Source organism: Arachis stenosperma, chromosome 6, assembly GCF_014773155.1.
Source record: "Arachis stenosperma cultivar V10309 chromosome 6, arast.V10309.gnm1.PFL2, whole genome shotgun sequence".
In the NCBI taxonomy this organism is placed as follows: Eukaryota; Viridiplantae; Streptophyta; class Magnoliopsida; order Fabales; family Fabaceae; genus Arachis; species Arachis stenosperma.
The window spans coordinates 111,191,588-111,201,347 of NC_080382.1; the positions used below are offsets into that span (position 1 = coordinate 111,191,588).

At 41.1% G+C, this 9,760-nt stretch overlaps 1 non-coding gene across 1 annotated transcript; it reads left to right on the top strand.

Moving 5' to 3' along the window:
- The first annotated feature begins 5,908 nt into the window (after positions 1-5,908).
- On the top strand, positions 5,909-6,016 carry LOC130937158 (small nucleolar RNA R71). Its single transcript, XR_009068389.1, has one exon. It is a non-coding gene; the product is annotated as a small nucleolar RNA R71 (small nucleolar RNA).
- Positions 6,017-9,760: the final 3,744 nt, after the last annotated feature.

The following is a 9,760-nucleotide window of genomic DNA, read 5'->3' on the forward strand; positions in this document are numbered from 1 at the left end:
TTCACCGTTGTCAGTGGCTACCTCCCATCCTCTCAGTGGAAATGTTCAACGCACCCTGTCACGGCACGGCTATCCAGCTGTCGGTTCTCGGTCAGGCCGGAATAGAATCCAGTGATTCTTTTGCGTCTGTCACTAACGCCCCGCCTGCTAGGAGTTTGAAGCACGTCACAGTCATTCAATCATTGAATCCTACTCAGAATACCACAGACAAGGTTAGACCTTCCGGATTCTCTTGAATGCCGCCATCAGTTCTTGCCTATACCACGAAGACTCTGATCTCACGGAATGGCTGGCTCGTTTGTCAGGCGAGCACTCGGTTGTCAGGCGATCAACCATGCATCGTGTATCAGGAATCCAAGAGATAAACACTAGAGCCTTGTATGCTTGTAGAACAAGAGTGGTTGTCAGTCACTTTGTTCTTGAGTGAGAATGATGATGAGTGTCACGGATCATCACATTCATCAAGTTGAATAACAAGTGATATCTTGGACAAAGAACAAGCGGAATTGAATAGAAGAACAATAGTAATTGCATTAATACTCGAGGTACAGCAGAGCTCCACACCTTAATCTATGGTGTGTAGAAACTCCATCGTTGAAAATACATAAGAACAAGGTCTAGGCATGGCCGAATGGCCAGCCTCCCAAAGTGAGTTCAATCATAGAAACATGATCAAAAGGCCCTTAATACAATAGTAAAAGGTCCTATATATAGAGAACTAGTAGCCTAGGGTGTACAGAGATGAGTAAATGACATAAAAATCCACTTCCGGGCCCACTTGGTGTGTGCTTGGGCTGAGCAATGAAGCATTTTCGTGTAGAGACTCTTCTTGGAGTTAAACGCCAGCTTTTATGCCAGTTTGGGCGTTTAACTCCCATTTTGGTGCCAGTTCCGGCGTTTAACGCTGGGAAATCTGAGGGTGACTTTGAACGCCGGTTTGGGCCATCAAATCTTGGGCAAAGTATGGATTATCATATATTGCTGGAAAGCCCAGGATGTCTACTTTCCAACGCCGTTGAGAGCGCGCCAATTGGGTTTCTGTACCTCCGAAAAATCCACTTCGAGTGCAGGGAGGTCAGAATCCAACAGCATCTGCAGTCCTTTTCAGTCTCTGAATCAGATTTTTGCTCAGGTCCCTCAATTTCAGCCAGAAAATACCTGAAATCACAGAAAAACACACAAACTCATAGTAAAGTCCAGAAAAGTGAATTTTAACTAAAAACTAATAAAAATATACTAAAAACTCAACTCAAACTACTAAAAACATACTAAAAATAATGCCAAAAAGCGTACAAATTATCCGCTCATCACAACACCAAACTTAAATTGTTGCTTGTCCTCAAGCAACTGAAGATCAAATAAGATAAAAAGAAGAGAATATGCAATGAATTCCAAAAACATCTATGAAGATCAGTATTAATTAGATGAGCGGGGCTTTTAGCTTTTTGCCTCTTAATAGTTTTGGCATCTCACTCTATCCTTTGAAATTCAGAATGATTGGCTTCTTTAGGAACTCAGAATCCAGATAGTGTCATTGATTCTCCTAGTTAAGTATGATGATTCTTGAACACATCTACTTTATTGAGTCTTGGCCGTGGCCCAAAGCACTCTGTCTTCCAGTATTACCACCGGATACATACATGCCACAGACACATAATTGGGTGAACCTTTTCAGATTGTGACTCAGCTTTGCTAAAGTCCCCAATTAGAGGTGTCCAGGGTTCTTAAGCACACTCTTTTTGCCTTGGATCACAACTTTATTTCTTTCTTTTTCTTTTTCTCCCTTTTTTTTCGTTTTTTTTTTCGCCTCTTTTTTTTTTGTATTTACTGCTTTTTCTTGCTTCAAGAATCATTTTTATGATTTTTCAGATCCTCAGTAACATGTCTCCTTTTTCATCATTCTTTCAAGAGCCAACATTCATGAACAACAAATTCAAAAGACATATGCACTGTTCAAACATTCATTCAGAAAACAAAAGTGTTGCCACCACATCAAAATAATTAAACTGTTATAAAATTCAAAATTCATGCAATTCTTTTCTTTTTCAATTAAGAACATTGTTTATTTAAGAAAGGTGATGGATTCATAGGACATTCATAACTCTAAGGCATAGACACTAAGACACTAATGATCATAAGACACAAACATAGAATAACATAAGCACTAAAATTCGAAAAACAGAAAATTAAAGAACAAGGAAATCAAAGAACGGGTCCACCTTAGTGATGGCGGCTTGTTCTTCCTCTTGAAGGTCTTATGGAGTGCTTGAGCTCCTCAATGTCTCTTCCTTGTCTTTGTTGCTCCTCTCTCATGATTCTTTGATCTTTTCTAATTTCATGGAGGAGGATGGAATGTTCTTGGTGCTCCACCCTTAGTTGTCCCATGTTGGAACTCAATTCTCCTAGGGAGGTGTTCAGTTGCTCCCAATAGTCTTGTGGAGGAAAGTGCATCCCTTGAGATATCTCAGGGATCTCATGGTGAGAGGGGTCTCTTGTTTGCTCCATCCTTTTCTTAGTGATGGGCTTGTCCTCATCAATGGGGGTGTCTCCTTCTATGTCAACTCCAACTGAATAACAGAGGTGACAAATGAGATGAGGAAAGGCTAACCTTGCCAAGGTAGAGGACTTGTCCGCCACCTTATAAAGTTCTTGGGCTATAACCTCATGAACTTCCACTTCTTCTCCAATCATGATACTATGAATCATGATGGCCCGGTCTAGAGTAACTTCGGACCGATTGCTAGTGGGAATGATTGAGCGTTGGATAAACTCCAACCATCCTCTAGCCACGGGCTTGAGGTCATGCCTTCTCAATTGAACCGGCTTCCCTCTTGAATCTCTCTTCCATTGGGCGCCCTCTTCACAAATGTCAGTGAGGACTTGGTCCAACCTTTGATCAAAGTTGACCCTTCTAGTGTAAGGATGTTCATCTCCTTGCATCATGGGCAAGTTGAATGCCAACTTCGCATTTTCCGGACTAAAATCTAAGTATTTCCCCCGAACCATAGTAAGCCAATTCTTTGGATCCGGGTTCACACTTTGATCATGGTTCTTGGTGATCCATGCATTGGCATAAAACTCTTGAACCATTAAGATTCCGACTTGTTGAATGGGGTTAGTGAGAACTTCCCAACCTCTTCTTCAGATCTCATGTCGGATCTCCAGATATTCACTCTTTTTGAGTGAAAAAGGGACCTCGGGGATCACCTTCTTCAAGGCCACAACTTCATAGAAGTGGTCTTGATGCACCCTTGAGATGTATCTCTCCATCTCCCATGACTCGGAGGTGGAAGCTTTTGCCTTCCCTTTCCTCTTTCTAGAGGTTTCTCCGGCCTTGGATGCCATAAATGGTTATGGAAAAACAAAAAGCAATGCTTTTACCACACCAAACTTAAAAGGTTTGCTCGTCCTCGAGCAAAAGAAGAAAGAAGAGAGTAGAAGAAGAAGAAATGAGGAAGAAGGGAATGGCTTTGTGTTCAGCCAAAGAGGGGGAGAAGTGGTGTTTAGGTTGTGTGAAAATGAAGGAGTGAAGAAGGGTTTATATAGGAGAGGGGGGCTCATGGTTCGGTCATGTATGGGTGGGTTTGGGAGGGAAAGTGGTTTGAATTTGAAGGGTGAGGTAGGTGGGGTTTTATGAAGGATGGATGTGAGTGGTGAAGAGAAAGATGGGATTTGATAGGTGAAGGGTTTTTAGGGAAGAGGTATGGAGGTGATTGGTGAATGGGTGAAGAAGAGAGAGTGGTGGGGTAGGTGGGGATCCTGTGGGGTCCACAGATCCTGAGGTGTCAAGGAAAAGTCATCCCTGCACCATATGGCATTCAAAATCATGTTTTGAGCCAATTCTGGCGTTAAACGCCGGGCTGGTGCCCATTTCTGGCGTTTAACGCCAGGTTCTTGCCCTTTTCTGGCGTTTAACGCCAGTCTGGTGCCCCTTTCTGGCGTTAAACGCCCAGAATGGTGCCAGACTGGGCGTTAAACGCCCACCTGCTAGCCTTACTGGCGTTTAAACGCCAGTAGGTTCTTCCTCCAGGGTGTGCTGTTTTTCTTCCTGTTTTTCATTCTGTTTTTGCTTTTTCAATTGATTTTGTGACTTCTCATGATCATCAACCTACAGAAAACATAAAATAACAAAAGAAAATAGATAAAATATAACATTGGGTTGCCTCCCAACAAGCGCTTCTTTAATGTCAGTAGCTTGACAGATGGCTCTCATGGAGCCTCATATTTTCTCAGAGCAATGTTGGAACCTCCCAACACCAAACTTAGAGTTTGAATGTGGGGGTTCAACACCAAACTTAGAGTTTGGTTGTGGCCTCCCAACACCAAACTTAGAGTTTGACTGTGGGGGCTCTGTTTGACTCTGAGTTGAGAGAAGCTCTTCATGCTTCCTCTCCATGGTGACAGAGGGATATCCTTGAGCCTTAAACACAAAGGAATCTTCATTCACTTGAATGATCAGTTCACCTCCATCAACATCAATCACAGCCTTTGCTGTGGCCAGGAAGGGTCTGCCAAGGATGATAGATTCATCCATGCACTTCCCAGTCTCTAGGACTATGAAATCAGCAGGGATGTAATGGTTTTCAATCTTCACCAAAACATCCTCTACAAGTCCATGAGCTTGTTTTCTTGAGTTGTATGCCATCTCTAATGAGATTCTTGCAGCTTGTACCTCAAAGATCCCTAGCTTCTCCATTACAGAGAGAGGCATGAGGTTTACACTTGACCCTAAGTCACACAGAGCCTTCTTGGAGGTCATGGTGCCTATGGTACAAGGTATGGAAAACTTCCCAGGATCTTGTCTCTTTTGAGGTAATTTCTGCCTAGACAAGTCATCCAGTTCTTTGGTGAGCAAAGGGGGTTCATCCTCCCAAGTCTCATTTCCAAATAACTTGTCATTTAGCTTCATGATTGCTCTAAGGTATTTAGCAACTTGCTCTTCAGTGACATACTCATCCTCTTCAGAGGAAGAATACTCATCAGAGCTCATGAAGGGCAGAAGTAAGTCCAATGGAATCTCTATGGTCTCATTTTGAGCCTCAGATTCCCATGGTTCCTCATTGGGGAACTCATTGGAGGTCAGTGCACGCCCATTGAGGTCTTCCTCAGTGGCGTTCACTGCCTCTCCTTCCTCTCCAAATTCGGCCATGTTGATGGCCTTGCACTCTCCTTTTGGATTTTCTTCTGTATTGCTTGGGAGAGTACTAGGAGGGAGTTCAGTAACTTTCTTGCTCAGCTGTCCCACTTGTGCCTCCAAATTCCTAATGGAGGACCTTGTTTCAGTCATGAAACTTTGAGTGGTTTTGATTAGATCAGAGACCATGGTTGCTAAGTCAGAGGGGTTCTGCTTAGAATTCTCTGTCTGTTGCTGAGAAGATGATGGAAAAGGCTTGCCATTGCTAAACCTGTTTCTTCCACCATTATTGTTGTTGAAACCTTGTTGAGGTCTCTGTTGATCCTTCCATGAGAAATTTGGATGATTTCTCCATGAAGAATTATAGGTGTTTCCATAGGGTTCTCCCAGGTAATTCACCTCTTCCATTGAAGGGTTCTCAGGATCATAGGCTTCTTCTTCAGATGAAGCATCCTTAGTACTGCTTGGTGCATTTTGCATTCCAGACAGACTTTGAGAAATCAAATTGACTTGTTGAGTCAATATCTTATTCTGAGCCAGAATGGCATTCAGAGTATCAATCTCAAGAACTCCTTTCTTCTGATTAGTCCCATTGTTCACAGGATTCCTTTCAGAAGTATACATGAATTGGTTATTTGCAACCATTTCAATTAGTTCTTGAGCTTCTGTAGGCGTCTTCTTCAGATGAAGAGATCCTCCAGCAGAGCTATCCAAAGACATCTTGGATAGTTCAGAGAGACCATCATAGAAAATACCTATGATGCTCCATTCAGAAAGCATGTCAGAAGGACATTTTCTGATTAATTGTTTGTATCTTTCCCAAGCTTCATAGAGGGATTCTCCATCCTTCTGTCTGAAGGTTTGGACTTCTACTCTAAGCTTACTCAATTTTTGAGGTGGAAAGAACTTTGCCAAGAAGGCATTGACTAGCTTTTCCCATGAGTCCAGGCTTTCTTTAGGTTGTGAGTCCAACCATGTCCTAGCTCTATCTCTTACAGCAAAAGGGAATAGCATGAGTCTGTAGACCTCAGGGTCAACCCCATTAGTCTTGACTGTGTCACAGATTTGCAAGAATTCAGCTAAGAACTGATGAGGATCTTCCAATGGAAGTCCATGGAACTTGCAATTCTATTGCATTAGAGAAACTAATTGAGGCTTAAGCTCAAAGTTGTTTGCTCCAATGGCAGGGATAGAGATGCTTCTCCCATAGAAGTCGGGAGTAGGTGCAGTAAAGTCACCCAGCACCTTCCTTGCATTGTTGGCACTGTTGTTGTTTTCGGCTGCCATGGGTTCTTCTTCTTTGAAGAATTCGGTCAGGTCCTCAACAGAGAGTTGTGCCTTAGCTTCTCTTAGCTTTCGCTTCAAGGTCCTTTCAGGTTCAGGGTCAGCTTCAACAAGAATGCCTTTGTCTTTGTTCCTGCTCATATGAAGGAGAAGAGAACAAGAAAATATGGAATCCTCTATGTCACAGTATAGAGATTCCTTGAGGTGTCAGAAGAACAGAAAAATAGAAGAAAGAGGTAAAAGAATTCGAACTTAGTGAGATAGAGTTCGAATTATGCATTGAGGAGGAGTGATACTTCATAAATAGAAGGATGTGAGAAGAGGGGAAGAAATTTCGAAAATTCAATTAAAAAGATTTTAAAAACATTTTGAAAAACTTTAATTGATTTTCGAAACCCAAGGGTGGGAAAGAAATCAAGTGATTTTTGAAAAAGAATTTGAAATTAGAAATTAAAAAGATTTGATTGGAAACTATTTTGAAAAAGATGTGATTAAAAAGATATGATTGAGAAGTTATGGTTTTAAAAAGATGTGATTGAGAAGATATGATTTGAAAAACAATTTTAAAAAGATTTGATTTTAAAAATTAATGACTTGCCTAACAAGAAAAGATATGATTCAAACATTAAACCTTTCTCAACAGAAAAGGCAACAAATTTGAGATGTTCAATCAAATCATTAATTGTTAGTAAGTATCTTTGAAAAAGGCAAGAAATTGATTTTGAAAAAGATTTGATTTGAAAAAGATTTGATTTTGAAAAACTTTGAAAACTTGAAAAAAAATTGATTTGAAAACAAAATCTTCCCTCTTGTGCCATCCTGGCGTTAAACGCCCAGAATGGTGCACATTCTGGCGTTTAACGCCCAATGCACTACCTTTTTGGGCGTTAAACGCCCAACCAGGCACCCTGGCTGGCGTTTAAACGCCAGTCTGTCCTTCTTCACTGGGCGTTTTGAACGCCCAGCTTTTTCTGTGTAATTCCTCTGCTGCATGTTCTGAATCTTCAATTCTCTGTATTATTGACTTGAAAAGACACAAATTAAAATTTTTTGGAATTTTTTTATAATCAAAATGCAACTAAAATCAAATAACAATGCATGCAAGACACCAAACTTAGCAGTTTGTATACCATTGACACTAACAAAATGAGAATGCATATAACAAAACACTCAAGTCAAGAGAATTCAAAGATCAAAACAAGAAAATCATCAAGAACAACTTGAAGATAAATGAAGACACATGAATTCGAAAAAAATGCAAGAAGAACAGAAACATGCAATTGACACCAAACTTAAAATGAGACACTAGACTCAACAAGAAATATTTTTGGTTTTTTTTTATGATTTTGTAATTTTTTTGTGCTTTTTTCGAAAATTAAGTGGAAAAGAAAATAAAGGTATCAAAATTCTTAATGAGAATTTCAGGAATCATGCAATGTTAGTCTAAAGCTTTAGTCTAAAGGAATTAGACATAGCTAGCCAAGCTTCAGCAGGACATTGCATTCAAGAGCTAAATTGATGAGGATCAATCAGCTTTGGTAATGATAAGAACATCACCTTGAAACACTAGAATTCATTCTTAAGAACTCTGAAAAATACCTAATCTAAGCAACAAGATGAACCGTCAGTTGTCCATACACAAAGCAATCCCCGGCAACGGCGCCAAAAACTTGGTGCGCGAAATCGTGATCACTACAACTTCGCACAACTAACCAGCAAGTGCACTGGGTCGTCCAAGTAATAAACCTTACGCGAGTAAGGGTCGATCCCACGGAGATTGTTGGTATGAAGCAAGCTATGGTCACCTTGTAAATCTTAGTCAGGCAGACTCAAATGGGTATAGATGATGAATGAAACATAAAGATAAAGATAGAGATACTTATGTATATCATTGGTGAGAGCTTCAGATAAGTGTATGAAGATGCTTTCCCTTCCGTCTCTCTGCTTTCCTGTCTTCATCCAATCCTTCTTACTCCTTTCCATGGCAAGCTTATGCAAGGGTTTCACCGTTGTCAGTGGCTACCTCCCATCCTCTCAGTGGAAATGTTCAACGCACCCTGTCACGGCACGGCTATCCAGCTGTCGGTTCTCGGTCAGGCCGGAATAGAATCCAGTGATTCTTTTGCGTCTGTCACTAACGCCCCGCCTGCTAGGAGTTTGAAGCACATCACAGTCATTCAATCATTGAATCCTACTCAGAATACCACAGACAAGGTTAGACCTTCCGGATTCTCTTGAATGCCGCCATCAGTTCTTGCCTATACCACGAAGACTCTGATCTCACGGAATGGCTGGCTCGTTTGTCAGGCGAGCACTCGGTTGTCAGGCGATCAACCATGCATCGTGTATCAGGAATCCAAGAGATAAACACTAGAGCCTCGTATGCTTGTAGAACAAGAGTGGTTGTCAGTCACTTTGTTCTTGAGTGAAAATGATGATGAGTGTCACGGATCATCACATTCATCAAGTTGAATAACAAGTGATATCTTGGACAAAGAACAAGCGGAATTGAATAGAAGAACAATAGTAATTGCATTAATACTCGAGGTACAGCAGAGCTCCACACCTTAATCTATGGTGTGTAGAAACTCCATCGTTGAAAATACATAAGAACAAGGTCTAGGCATGGCCGAATGGCCAGCCTCCCAAAGTGAGTTCAATCATAGAAACATGATCAAAAGGCCCTTAATACAATAGTAAAAGGTCCTATATATAGAGAACTAGTAGCCTAGGGTGTATAGAGATGAGTAAATGACATAAAAATCCACTTCCGGGCCCACTTGGTGTGTGCTTGGGCTGAGCAATGAAGCATTTTCGTGTAGAGACTTTTCTTGGAGTTAAACGCCAGCTTTTATGCCAGTTTGGGCGTTTAACTCCCATTTTGGTGCCAGTTCCGGCGTTTAACGCTGGGAAATCTGAGGGTGACTTTGAACGCCGATTTGGGCCATCAAATCTTGGGCAAAGTATGGATTATCATATATTGCTGGAAAGCCCAGGATGTCTACTTTCCAACGCCGTTGAGAGCGCGCTAATTGGGCTTCTGTAGCTCCAGAAAATCCACTTCGAGTGCAGGGAGGTCAGAATCCAACAGCATCTGCAGTCCTTTTCAGTCTCTGAATCAGATTTTTGCTCAGGTCCCTCAATTTCAGCCAGAAAATACCTGAAATCACAGAAAAACACACAAACTCATAGTAAAGTCCAGAAAAGTGAATTTTAACTAAAAACTAATAAAAATATACTAAAAGCTCAACTCAAACTACTAAAAACATACTAAAAATAATGCCAAAATGCGTACAAATTATCCGCTCATCATCAACATACAATGGTGCTGTAACAGGAGAA